Genomic DNA, 14,632 nt, shown 5'->3' on the forward strand with positions numbered 1-14,632 from the left:
ACTAGAAACCTTTCCAGATGCATGTTGTGGGTCTGTGCTCTGGGGACACCAAGGCTTGAAGCTCTCAAAAGTCTGGGGAAATTACCATCTCAGATCCCATATGAGCAGGTGGCCAAAGCACTCCCTAATCCTTCAAAGGATGTTCTGTGTTTTGCTTGTCCAGTATACCCAGTATGTCCATGTTGTGAACAGCCCTAAGATATATGGATGAAGGTTGGTAAACAAATTTAATAAATAAAAAAAATAAAGCCTGGGGTGGACTAATCTACAATTATTCAGGCTGCTCTGAAACTTGACTAAGGCCAAAGAATGATCCACCAGCCATACTACATCCTGGGGCTCACCATTTTTGGATGTCCTTGGAGGCTAGGTCAAAACCTGTGGTTGTCAAGATGCTGCCCCTCCTAGGCCCTAAACCCTGACTTGAGGCCGGGGTACTCCTCTGCCTCCATCCCCAGTTCCATGTTCGGAGCTAGAAAGGGACTTCCTTGTTTGGCCCTTTGCTGTCCTCAGTAATGCAGTGGCCAAAGAAGCTCTCTCTCACCACCCCCTCTATCTCCCAAACAATCCTTTATTATTATTATTATTATTATTATTATTATTATCATTATTATTATTAATCCTTTAGCTAGGATCACTGTGCAACAGTGGGGACAATTACGACCCCTCTCTGCTGCTCCAGGGTTGAGAGGATGGTTTGGGCTCACTACATTTGCCAAAGGGTTGTGGAACCATCACCGTGGCAAGGAAAAAGAGAAGGGGAAAAAATGCTGAATCTGATCATAACCTCAAAAATAATCATAGACATTATGGTAACGAATAAACAAAAGGAAGTCATCTCATATTTGTTGGCAGCAGTGAAATTATAATATTCCAGTAAGTGGAGAATGCAAACGATCCCAACAACAAATGAATGGATTGAAAAATGCGGGGATTTTACTTTAATGGCAAAATTGACTCACTTTATAAAGACAAAAGAGAAAATATAGCTTTGAGAAAAATTGATCATTTTAGGGTAGATTTGGTTACTCCCACAATCTGAAAATGGTTTTATGTTGTTTTGAATTATCCCATTCAAATTTATGAATAATTAAAAAGAACTGACCAACTGTGTTAAAATTAAAATCCAAGATAAAACTTGTTGATTGTGAGTTGTGTATACCTTCATGAATATGCAGATATACATGATGTGCTTATATATGTAAATAGTAGGCAATATCCAACTTACTTGTTCCATCAGTGCACGGATTTACACTTGTTTAGAAAACTTCCCCTCTCCTTTCCCTACGTATGTCCCACCCCTGCCCAGATATGCCCCCAGAGGATTGGGAAATCCCAAAAGCAGTTTTAGGTGGCATGGGGGTGGAGGAGACTGAGGAGAGAGTTTCACTGCTCAAGTTCAAATCCTTGTACTGATGGAACAAGTAAGTTGGATACCGTTTAGTGTGTGTTTGAGTGTGAGTATTTATATGCAGGGCTTTTTTCAGCCGGAACTCGCCGGAACTCAGTTCCAGCACCTCTCAGGTGGGCGCTATTGCTATTATAAGAGAACAAGGGAGGTGCTCATGGTGAGTTCCAGCACCTCTTTTTCTAGAAAAATAGCACTGCATATATGTATATGTATATCTGTGTTTGTGTGTGTTTGTGTGTATGTGTATATATATATACAGTCTTTGCTTAAGCAGGAGAGTTGTATGTGTGTATGAACATGTGTATATATAGGTTTGTGTAGTTATGCAGAAATGAATGCATACCCAAAGAGAATGTATAGTGATCAGTCAAGGAAAATATAGAAATATTAAGATTGATATAAATTAATTTATGTTCATGGTGAAAATATGCAAAAGGAAATTTTGAAGGTAGAGATTTAGATATGTGATAGGAAGTGTCTCCAAAATCACTTATGGTTTGAAATAATATGTTTGAGTTCTTCTATTCTTTTTTATACTATATGCTATATTTTTGAATATATTTAATATATTAGGTTTTCAAGAAACGTTCCTAATACTAATTCTGTTCCAGATTGTTCTACTGTTGTTCATGGTTAGCACTAAACATCTGTACTACTCTCTGGGCAGAAGATTCCTTCACCATTTCTAGCAGAGACAATTAGTAGAAGTTGATTCTATTGCAAATTTTTATATGGTTCAAACTAGTGAGGTCTGTTTTTGGGACAGTGCACCTAAAGTTCGACATATATGAACTGGAGGGGGTGGGAATGCCTGCAGAGCAACCTGTCAACTTCTCCTCATCCTCTATCCAACTATTGGGACTCTCTCTAAGTGCCACAAATGCTGTTATCCCAGGATTCAGTTCCCTTTCCAACTATGCTGTGCATTTCCACAGTTTCATATAGCTCCTTTAAATACTTTAAAATGCATTCTCATTTCCTATTCAAACAACAGTCTTTGTAGCTTACACTGTCTGCTCCACTTGTCATCCTCAGAGCTGGATCATGGAGGCAACTTGTCAAAGCTGCTTGTAGCTTCATTACAGTATCCAGCGACAGTGGTTTGGATAGTTAGTGCCATCATCAAATAGAGAATGGAATCATAATAGGATTCTATTTGAACACAGCAATTCACCATTTGCCAAATATGGATAGATGGATAGAATAAGTGGGTAAAATGCACTTTATTATTATTATTTTTTAAGAAGGAGGTGAAGAAAAGAGCCCTGCATTCACATATTCATTCATGAAGACAAATATGGATTTTTATACATCCGTAGAGTCTGGTGAGGGAGATGTAGAATATGACTACAAAGATGACACTACCTCTTATTTGTTAAAAACATTTATATCTGCCTCTCCAAAGCTTGAGTCAGCTTACAATAAAGTCCAATACAATAAAGTCCAATACAATAAAGTCTCCAAAGCTTGAGTCAGCTTACAATAAAGATGACAACAGTAAAATCACAAAACAAAAAATATAAATAAATACAGCACGCATACCCTCAGCAAAACTGTATAAAATTCATACCAGCAACATGATATTAAGACTCAGTGGCGGAAAGCTGATTGAAACATGTGAGCTTTACTCCCCCTTTTGAAGATGAAGAGAGAGGGAAAAATCCTGAACCTTATCAGGAATGCTATTCCGTAGTCTCGGGGCAATCAAATTAAAGATCAAGCTCCTTTCTGCAGATGTCCTCACTTCATCCCACATAGGCACACAGAGAAGGGGTTGACCTGCATAATGCAAAACGCAGTGGGGTTCATCTGAGGATATACATATTTTGCATGTGCAGCCATTGGAAATCAATAATTTAAGAATGTGCTTTCTTTTGCTAGTGTGCCTTCGGTACTTGGGTCAGTCATGAATAGACCAGTTCAGATGTGGTCATCATATTTGGGCCTTTAGCTCACATACTGCCTTCTCATGCTCTGATTCCATCATTCATTTCCTGTGTAAGGAAACCCATTGTTCAAACAATGTAAAACTGATTTTCGATTCTGGTTTGGAAGCAAACTACAGTTTGTGCAAACCACTGCTTGCCAAATTTGGAGGTAACAGCAAAATATGGTTTGCTCAAAACAAGAAGTGGAGGAGGGAGTTGGAGTGTGCAAGAGTGGTGGAGGGAGTTCAGGAGTTGAAAGCTTTGAGCCAACAGCCAAACCACGATTTGCCCTCAGAGTGTGTCAACAGTTGTGCTCACTGCAAAACACATACAAACATAGATGGCAGATTATATCAATGAGATGACTCCCGTTGCCATGGCAACCAACATGAATGAGCATAAGAAGGTAACTGTGAAGAATGTGAATGGGAAATGTCCAGTTGCTATGGTGATCCAGTAAATGGAAAGAGGCCCTCTGGTGTGACAGAAGCAGGCTCATCTGCAGGCAGAAGCTCTTCTCACACTTCACCTAATGGACAAGTAATAATAGAGTGAGTGTCTCGCTCAGGATAAAGGGATTGGGACCAAATAGGTATGTATTCATAGGAAAGTCCCTTAGGTATTTACAGGACCCAACCAATAGCCCAAGTGTGGATATGAGAACATATGACTGCAAGCCCTATTTATTGCAGTGGTATGTTTATGGGAAACTGGGTACAGTAATTAATACAATTGGCAAAATAAGTTACTTGGAAGTCATATGTCAGACTCACCTATATAATTATACCCGCAGTGTACAAAAAAAGGGCTAAAAATGGAGGGTTGAGGCAAAGTGTGCCAAGTATGAATGGGAAAATTTCTCCATAGCTGGTTCATATCACTTTCACGAGTTTTTACCCATCATTCTATTCCATTTATGTATTAATTTGTGATTTCTAAATAAAACATTTCAATATATATTTTCTTCAAATGCCTATTTTCTTATGTCCAGATGGCCTAGAACTGGGTCACAATATCTTGAGAACTGTGAAATCTGGTGGATGGCTGTGTTCTGCTTTAACGATTAGTCTCAGATGTGCTGATTATTTAAAACATCCATTCCGGCTGGATTACGTTAGGATAGTACTCATGCATCTGTCTGGTCAGGGTCACAGGGTATGTTGTTCTGGCAATAGAAGTGGAGAAGGAGATACATTCTTCTGGCATTCAGCCATTGGTTACTGTGAGTCACTAGACTTTCACCTCACAGATCAGTTCTCTAAACTAACTAGTGCAACCTGTGAGAGGTGTGACAGCTGTAATTCCCTCCTCTGGAATTACAAGGAATCTCTGGAGCACAGATTCTTTCCTCTAACCAGTTCTACAGCACAAGGCAAGAGAGGTATGGGTGCTAGAGACCAGGACTCTTTGGGTTTTCTTCCAATCATGGAGAACAGGTATGGTAGACCTAGGTAACTAGTCTAGTGTAGTGGTAAAGGTGTCAGACTAGGACCATTTTTTCTCAAATACCCAGTAAGATGTGAAGATTACTAGCTGACCCTAGGAATCCTTTAGGACCTCTATAGTTGTGTATATATGAACTGTTTTGAGATGGGCCAGCAGCTACCCAGAAACAGTAGTAGGTCATGAAGGTTCTTTGACCAACCAACATACACACTGCTAGTGATGTTCTCTGACTCCACTGCAATGAAGTCTGTTCCCCATCTTATTAGGATGCCTATGAGTTCCCACTGGTTCCCATTGGAATCATTTGCTGCCCACACTGGTCCCAAACTGTGTACAGTATATGGACTTTCCGCACACTCTTTCTATGCACAAAGCTTGTAAGCTGGTTCCAGATGCTGCCATCCTGCCAAGTGCTCCTATTCCTCCTCTCTCTATGGGTTGTATCCAGTGTTAGGTCCATTAATTCCAATGGGTCTACTCTGAGTAAAGCTTAGTTGGCTACAACCCTATGCAGTATTTCTAAATCGATATATGACTACAAATTGTTTGGTTGTGTGCATATTTATCTTCTGTGTATTTTTTCCAGATCGTAGAGAGTATTTTTGTTACATTTGGGCAACTGTGGAAATTAAGCAGGGGGACTAAACTGCTGTTGCACAATAAGCAATCATGCTTGCTTCTTCTGTATTTTGTAATTGTTGATCAAAATGACTATTGGGGATGAATTTGGGCATTTGTACAGCTTCTGCTCCAAAATGGAAAAAGAAAAAGTCCCCTCCCAGCACAAATCTTTTGTTTTGAACCGGGAGTGGGGGAAGATATATTTGATTCACACAATTGCCATGCAAATATCCTTCCTGTAATTAGAGTAATGGCATGATCAGCCCACAGCAATGTAATTCTGGACCACATCATGCCCACATTGCTTCCTCTTAGAGTTTCAATGTGAATGACCCTAAGCAAATGCAGGGCACATGCACAAAACAGTGCAGTTGTAGGTAGCAGATCAGGTGTGCGTCACAGATATTTTAAAACGGCACTAACCTGTGGTGCCAGTTTCCAAGTAAGGCAAATGGGCCCTAAGGTATATTGTTCATTTATCTCTTATATTTCTGATATTCAAAACCCATGATATCCAGCATGGTTCCATAATGTATTCAACTTCAGCTGCCCAGTTCCTGCACATTCCTTGATTACTGGACCCCTATCCAAGACAGTTTAAGGCTTTATGCTGCGTATTTCTGGGAATCCAGAGCTCAGCTTTTAGTATTGCAGCATAGCTGATGAGTCAAAAGATCCTCAGCGAAATGACTTTTCCTTTCCTGTGCTCCAGCTGAACTCCTGCTTTGCACCAATTTGCAGCTTCAGTTCCTAGATTTTGCAGACTTCGGTAACCACTCTTGCAGTGTGGATTAGAGTGGATTGCAGTACAGTGGTACCTCGGGTTACATACGCTTCAGGTTACAGACTCCGCTAACCCAGAAATAGTGCTTCAGGTTAAAAACTTTGCTTCAGGATGAGAACAGAAATCGGGCTCTGGCGGCGCGGCGGCAGCAGGAGGCCCCATTAGCTAAAGTGGTGCTTCAGGTTAAGAACAGTTTCAGGTTAAGAACGGATCTCCGGAACGAATTAAGTACTTAATCCGAGGTACCACTGTAGTGGAAACCCAGTAGTTGCAGTGAGCCACAGATAGAAAAGTCGAAACCTGCCAGAAATTGTATATGTGTAGGCGTGTGTGTGTGTGTGTGTGTGTGTGTGTGTGTGTATGTGTGACAGAGAGAGAGAGAGCACCTGGCGGGGTGCAGCAGCGGAAGATAAAGAGAGACTTGGGAAAGCACAAGCAGGTGCATGGGAAGTGTTTCATGTGGCCCGCACTGCAGCCTGAGAGCTCAAGAGTGTCTTGCCAGACAACTCCTTGGGTTGGCCCAGTGGAAAGCATGCTGCTCATCACCTTCCCTTGCAACACAGTTTCCCCTGTTTGACTAGCACTTCCACACTGCCCTTTGCTGCTAGGGGATATTTCCCTAGCACAGTCCTTGCCCCTCATGTGTTTTCTTAGAGCTTGGGGAGAAGAATGGGGTTGATCACCAGGTTTTGTTTCTGTTCTTGTTTTTGCAAGAGGGAAGTGTTTCTAGCATGGATAGAGACTCTCCTCCCTCCTGTGCCCTCTTGGATTCATTCATGTGGATGCTGCTGCTGCTGCTGCTATTTCCACCCCACACCTTTTAAGACTCACCTAACAAAGCAGCTTGGGACATGGGTGGCGCTGTGGGTTAAACCACAGAGCCTAGGACTTGCCGATCAGAAGGTCGGCGGTTCGAATCCCCACGACGGGGTGAGCTCCCGTTGCTCGGTTCCAGCTCCTGCCAACCTAGCAGTTCGAAAGCATGTCAAAGTGCAAGTAGATAAATAGGTACCGCTCCAGCAGGAAGGTAAATGGTGTTTCTGTGCGCTGCTCTGGTTTGCCAGAAGCGGCTTAGTCATGCTGGCCACGTGACCCGGAAGCTGTACGCCGTCTCCCTCGGCCAGTAAAGTGAGTTGAGCACCACAACCCCAGAGTCGGTCACGACTGGACCTAATGGTTAGGGGTCCGTTTACCTTTTTATAACCCAGTGCTCATAGGTTGTTAAATGCATATTACTTTGTTGTCCTATTATTGCTGTTGTTTTTAGGCACAGCTGGAGTTACCTTTCTGTCTCCCGGTAACCACCCGCTGGGGGTACACAATACAAAACTGAATTTCAGACAATGAGAGTTTTGAACATCTCCATATTACCCGGCAGCTGAACTGTAATCTCTGCACCACATGGTGGAATGGGAAAGAGCCGTTCAGCCTTGGGCATTTAAAACAGAATATTGTAAAGGAGAGGAAAGGGACCAGGGTGGCAGTTTCCATGAATTAAAAGCCTCAGTCTCAGATCTAGAATCTCTAGGTTCCAGATCTCGGCTTTTCTCAGAACTACTTGGGCAGCCAGAGCAGGTCAGTATCTCTCTGGAGCCTCAGTCTCCTATCTGTAAAAGGGGGAGTATATCAGAGAAGGATTCTGTATATGAAATGCATGCAGAACACAAATGATATCAGCCTCATTAATTTCATTGGGGTTTGGGGTGGAATTTAGTGCTATAAGCTATTCTGACACTTCCATGTAGGAAGGGAAGGATGGGATATAAGGATTTTTAATAGCGTAAAAATGCTTTGAAACTTGGGTTAATTTCCTCCTGTTTCTTAATTATTATTATTATAATTATTAAAAATTCTATTTTGCTCCCCTGTTGTATACTGTTGGGTTTCTTTCCCATACCAGAAATTTCTGTACTGTAATGCATTTAGTTACATATGGCTTCATCAGCTGCAGTGCAGCTGCTAACTTTTCTGGGTGATACTTGCAACCCAATTATGCCCCTTAGTGGGAAGGATGTGTATAAACTGCTCTACCAGACTAAATTTCTGCTATTTACTCCATGCTTCAACCAGCAAAGTTTGGGATTTAGGAATCATGTCAAACTCCTATAAAGTGGTGGCCTGGGAATGAGGCAATTTAAAGTACAAGATGGGTGGTAGGATTGCCAGTGTTCCCCCCTCCCCAGGTCTCCTATGCCTTGAAAAATTGCATAGCAAATTGAAGAAGTGCATCTTTTCCCATTGCTTCATATGCATGGGGGGGGGGGAGAGATTCACCACCTGCATTTTACTTGCCATGCAACTTTTCAAGGCACAGGAACTCTGCCAGGAAAGAAAAAATGGCAACTCTAGGTTGCCTGACTCATTTTGCACATGAACTAGTTTGCAGTGGCAGGCAAAACCGATGACTCAGATGATGCACTCTCATAGATAGAGAGACCTCTGCCATTGGCCAAAGGAAGGAGCAGATTCCTGGAGCGTGGCAGTGGGCCTGATTCAGGCTTGTCCTAAATGTTCTAGTGCTATAGAGAGCATGACCCATAGGATTATTTTTTGATCCTCCAAACCTCCATGTGAGAATGGGAATCTTGGTGAGTGGTGAAGATCAACATTTTCCCTCTGTCATGATCCTGAAGCTTCTGTTTGCATCAGGTGGGGACTTCCAATTGGCACTAAGGCTATGCATACATTGAAAGCACACGATTTCCCCTAAAGAATTCTGGGAATCGTAGATTGTTAGCTCAGGGATGGAATTTGGTAATATGGAGCCCTGAGTGAAGACAAAATTTGCCCCACCCAAATATTTATTATTTTCACAATAATTCCTTTTGGTACTTTGAGTAGGTATCCATATAAATATAGGTGGTACCTTGGTAGTCAAACGGTTTGGCTCCTGAACAAATCAGCTCCCAAACGCCACAAACCCAGAAGTGAGTGTTCTGGTTTGCAATCGTTTTTCGGAAGCCGAACATCCAACACGGCTTCCGCAGGTTCCGATTGAGTGCCACGCCTTGGTTTTCGAACTGTTTCGGGACTCCTGGAACGGATTAAATTTGAGAACCAAAGTACCACTGTATTATTATGTTCCCCCTCGGTTGTTGCCCTGTGCAGGGGAACCACCCACACCACCCTAAATTCGACGCTGTTAAGGGTACTGGGAATTGAAATTATGTGAGGGGTAAATTACACTTCTCAATATTCTTTGAAGGAAGTAATGTGGTTTAACACACTACAGCAATATAGTGTGTTTATCATGAGTAACAGTGGGACTTCCTGATTTCCATGGGATTTTCTTGACAGTGTACTAGGATCACAGACTTGAACTGAAAACTATTCAAGGTGTTGAAATTTTCATTTGCCTGTCCTAAGAGGGTCTGCATTTTGGTACTGACATAGAGCTGCTGCTGTTTTCTAAATATCCTTTATATAGACCTGTAATGGGGATGGATATAGATATAGGTATTTCACTATGCCCATTACTGAGCCATGGTGGTTTTGTGATCTTTTGGAGACGATACACTATGTAAATTAGTGATAGCTTGGGATACATGTGAATTTACACTGCAGGAGCCATTTTTGCCACCTTTCCCCTCCCCTTACTGAAGGGAAGGTGACAATAACTTCACCCAAAGCTTTTTCAGGGCAGGCTGTTTAACACCCAGCCTGCTATAAATATTCTCCTGATGATCATATTTTAAAAGCATCTATAGCTTTGGTGCCCTTGATAATTCTGTAATTAAAAACAGAAAAATGCAGGACTGCTAAGTACCAGCTGGTGGCTTGTAAACCAAACCTATACATTCTTGCTGCTGGCTTCAACAAGATCTTCACCTCTTTGGCACAACACTGTTTTGGGTTAAATGGCTTTGGTGCAATTTGTTTATCAATTGATTTTAGCAATACATTATTGACATTATTGACTATGAAAATAATGCAAGCCTTTGCAGAATGGTGAATCATATACTTGGGTGTATGATTTTTTATGTCTATTTTCCTCCCATTTTCCTCTTTTTTTATAAATCCCTGGGCAATTCATGCTGAAGTTTAACCCAATGCTGACTCTGCTTGCTCTCCCTTTAGTCTGACTTTGAGCAAGACAGAATGTTATATAAACCCAGATCCAGGCCTGTGCATTCGTGTGCAGGGCAAAAGAATGCATATAAAATCAAGAACTCAACAGGAGGACAATCATACAGGTTTTGCATCTCTTTAAACACCTCAGAGACTAGGCATGTGGCATGCCAGTTCCAGTGGTGTGCTCTGAAACACAGACGTGGTAAACCTCATGGAAGAACAATTTCAGAATGACTTTGTTCTCCACACTGCACACTCACGGCATACACTAACAGCTCCCTCTGACACCGAGCTGCAGCTTCTACAATGAGTGAATGTTCTGATAAAAAGTGCATGCTAACAGAATCCGATTTTGCCTGGGTTTGTAGTGCTTCCATCCTGACTGCAATTCTGCACGTAGTTCTGCCCTCCCAGTGACATATCTGACCCACGAAGTTCTGGAGCAGTGAGATGGATGGGAATACGACCCATCACTACTTCTTGTCCGTAGTGAGCTCTATCAATGCAAATGCTGTGGAGAAATTTTTCCTAGTGGATCTCTGTGGGGCTAAACATTGCCAGAGGAAGGAATGGCAATCAGGAGAGTCGAGAAATGTAGGGTAGTAGGCAATAGAGTCATTGTGACTTCAGAATGTCTCTAACCTAAGTAGTACACAAGAAGAGTCTGGTTGGCTTTGAGCAAAGACTTTTCACTGTAGCTAATCAGATGCTTTTGGGAAAGATCACAAGTGGTACTTTGCTTCAGTCTCCCCAGCAACTGAAACTCATAGGACTACTGTCTCTAAACATGGAAATGCCATACAACCATCATGGTCAATCACTGATGCATCGTTCACGAATTTGTCTAATCTCCTTTTAAAACCACAAAACCTGAGATCTTCACCACATAACTTGGAAGTGAATTTCATAAATTTATTATGCACTGTGTGAAGAAGGTACCGTCTTTTGTGCTTCAGCAGCTGGGAATGCAAAAGAGGGGCAAAAATCAACAGCCTAACCAACAGCAAACTGAAAGATAGAAAAGTTAACTATTTACTCTGACTAACTTCAGGGTAGTAATGTCGTTACTATGGTCTGATATTTAGACGTGTCCGATGAAACAGGTACATATTCAAGAGGTGGTCAGGTATTAAAAGCAAAGGGGGGGGCAGAATTTACGCCATCCAAGATTGAACCAATTTGTATGTGCCAAGATGGTTCAGAGTAATATTGTAGCAAATATTTTTTAATGAAAACTTATATTTATGATACCTTGCCCCATACCAGCTGCTAAAAAGTTGCACGCTTCCCACTGTGTTGATGAAATTTAGGCATATTTGGTAGGTTTGTAAAAAATAAAAGAGAGAAATTTTGGGTTGCTGTTACAAAGAAAAATGATAAGATCATAGGACATAAATTAATCATGGATCCCACAATTATATTATCAGAAAAACTGAATGAGGCATTACCAAAAAAAATTAAAGGAAAATGGTGGTGAATATGTTGGCAGCAGCACAGATATTGATAGCTAAATGTTGAAAGAAACAGCAGAAGTCATCTGTGGGGAATATGGAAAATATATTTGGCATACAATATTAATGCACAAAGTATTTTATAATAAACTTTAATAATGAGAAAGGTGCTTTGTGACTGTGAATTTATTTCATAATGGACTCTTAAAACTTGATATAAAAATATTGGGAAATCAGTTTTGAAAGTTATATAAGATTGAAAATCATGCTCATTTGTAAAAGAAAGAACTGTACTGGTGTTATTTAATCACAAAGCAATTCTGTTCAATATTAATCCATTATTATGTAATTAGAGAAGTGTATAAATATATCATTTATAGATTTTAATAAATCATTGTTTAACATAATGATATAGTGTTGTATTATATCACACAATGATAATTAACTGGAATGTTTGTGATTTTTTAATGAAATAAGAGTTTATTATTAATAATAATAAATATTCAGTACAGCAATACATAGGATGGAGAGAGAGTGGAGGTTGAAACATTACACTTCATAATAGCAAGGTAAGGATGTTCCGCTGTAGTGTGTGAACATTACATATTTCACATATGGCACTTTCCCATCCTAGTTCTGTTGGCCACAGATGGCGTGTGAAGCTCATGAATTTCATCATAAGTTAAATCAAGGGTGGGGAACCACTTTCAGTCCATGGTCCAGACTGAAACCTGGCCAACCCTCTGGGCTCCTCATTCCAGTGGTGGGAGTGGCAAAAGCAGCGGGATTACTATCAAATGTACTTTACATTTGATTCTCCCTTTGTTTTAGGGCAGTTGTACATAAAACATGTAAAACATATGCAAAATACTTAAAAATTTAAAGTCTAATCCAGGGAACATCACAGAAAGTGGTGAGGCAGATCAAAATAATTGTCAGATGGCACCATCATAATGTCATATGATTGGCAGAGGTTGCTAAAAATGGGCCATTTATGGGCCATTTGGAGGGGCTCAGTGGGCTAATTCAGGCTTGCAGGATCGACAAGTTTCATACTGCAGACTGCAGCAGAAATGTGGAAAGAAGCTCAGTACATGTCCTGCGTCGTGTTTTCCCGCTTCTGTGTCCTGTATGATCTACCTGCAGTTCAGGGTCTCTAGGCACAAAATCTCCCCCCACCTCAGCTTGGGGTATGAGAACTACACATAATGTAAACTGCAGGAAAAAATGTTACCTTGTAATGTACGTGCCATATATTTTTCAAAGCAGATTGTGCCAGCTTAGAGTTAGTGAGTTCTTTATCTTTCTTCCCATTTGTCTGAGACTGTGGCATACACCTTGCTTTTTCTCCCCCCGCCCTCCACTGCTGAGTCACATGGCCAGAGTAGATAAGTGGTTCCTAATCAGAGTTGCTCATTGAGCCCATCTGAGTCAGCTTTTTAATTACCATAAGAAAAAGATAGGAACACAGCAAGAATAACTTCTAATTCCAGAGCCCAGAGATCTCATTACAACGCAATTACTATCCTCTAAAATGTAACCACTTTTAAGTTAGGAAAGGCAGAAAAAAAGGGTGGGGGGGAGGGCTGCTTAACTAAAAACCAGTGAAAGGATGCTAAGATGCTTGCCACATATTTATGCCGTGTATGGTGCATTTACCTCTTGCCCATGTTACGATGATCCTGAATGGATTGCAGTAAAATGAAGAGATTATGATAACAACCATCATCATATTATTTCATAGCACTAAACCAATTGCAGGCAAAGTTCTTGGGATCCTTTCCAGCTGTTGGGAAGGAGTGGTGGATTAAATTAGCTGAAGGCAGTTATGGAGAATGGTATTACTAGCTGGAAAAGAAATGAAGGTCAGCAAAAGAGAGATGGCATTCTTCAGATATATAAAGTATTGTTTAAACAGGAAGGGTGGGTTGCTTTCTATGCCCATGGCAACAGAATATCCCCCCCCCCCATATTTTTTAAAAAATATTTATATCCTGCCTTTGAGGCAGCTAACAGCTAATAAAATCATTTTTTAAAAAAGCATTAAAAAAAAAGCAAGCAATTATTGGTTCATTAGAAACCACCTTGTTAAATGAACCTATTTAGTCTGTTTGTTGTCTGTTACCTAAAAGCACAGAGAGGAAGTAACCTGAATCTTTGAGTGGACACAAGCTAAAGGCTTCTTTGCACTGACCAACTCCTACCTCTAAGCAGTCATTGGCCCACTTCAGCCATGCATATAGCCGTAGCCAGGATTTATTGGGGGACTGACGGACAGGATTTTCTGGGGGAGTAGAACTGAGTTGTCTGCGATGCAATTGGTCACTTAAAAAGTGAAGGTAAAGGACCCCTGACCGTTAAGTCCAGTCGCAGATACTCTGGGGTTGCGGTGCTCATCTTGCTTTACAGGCCAAGGGAGCCGGCGTTTGTCCACAGACAGTTTTTCTGGGTCATGTGGCCAGCATGACTAAACCGCTTCTGGTGCAACAGAACACCAAAACCAGAGCAGCACACAGAAACGCCATTTACCTTCCCGCCAGAGTGGTCCCTATTTATCTACTTGCACTTTTTGGCATGCTTTCAAACTGCTAGGTTGGCAGGAGCAGGGACAGAGCAGCGGGAGCTCACCCCATCGCAGGGATTCGAGCCGCCAACCTTCTGATCGGCAAGCCCAAGAGGCTCAGTGGTTTAGATCACAGCGCCACCCGTGTCCCTCTATTGGTCACTTAGTTAAGCATTTTTGTTTATTTACTTGATTTGAAATGTTAGCATGGGCCAAGATGTACATCCCTGGAGAGCAACCTGTTTTCCTAGAGGGCCACTTTGGGACGTGAGTGGGTGATTTTGGCTAATTCTTCAACTCCAGTCCATACGTTTCTCTGCCAGCAAATTGGGTTGCCACTGACAACTTTGGTTTCTG

The 14,632-nt window shown here is 41.4% G+C and overlaps 1 protein-coding gene across 1 annotated transcript in view; it reads left to right on the forward strand.

The window, feature by feature from the left end:
• CACNA1A (calcium voltage-gated channel subunit alpha1 A) overlaps window positions 1–14,632 on the forward strand; it is a 253,604-nt gene that overhangs the window by 98,777 nt on the left and 140,195 nt on the right. The gene's annotated exons all lie outside the window — the stretch shown is intronic.

The sequence above is a fragment of the Podarcis cretensis genome, assembly GCF_951804945.1.
Source record: "Podarcis cretensis genome assembly, chromosome: 2".
NCBI lineage: Eukaryota > Metazoa > Chordata > Lepidosauria > Squamata > Lacertidae > Podarcis > Podarcis cretensis.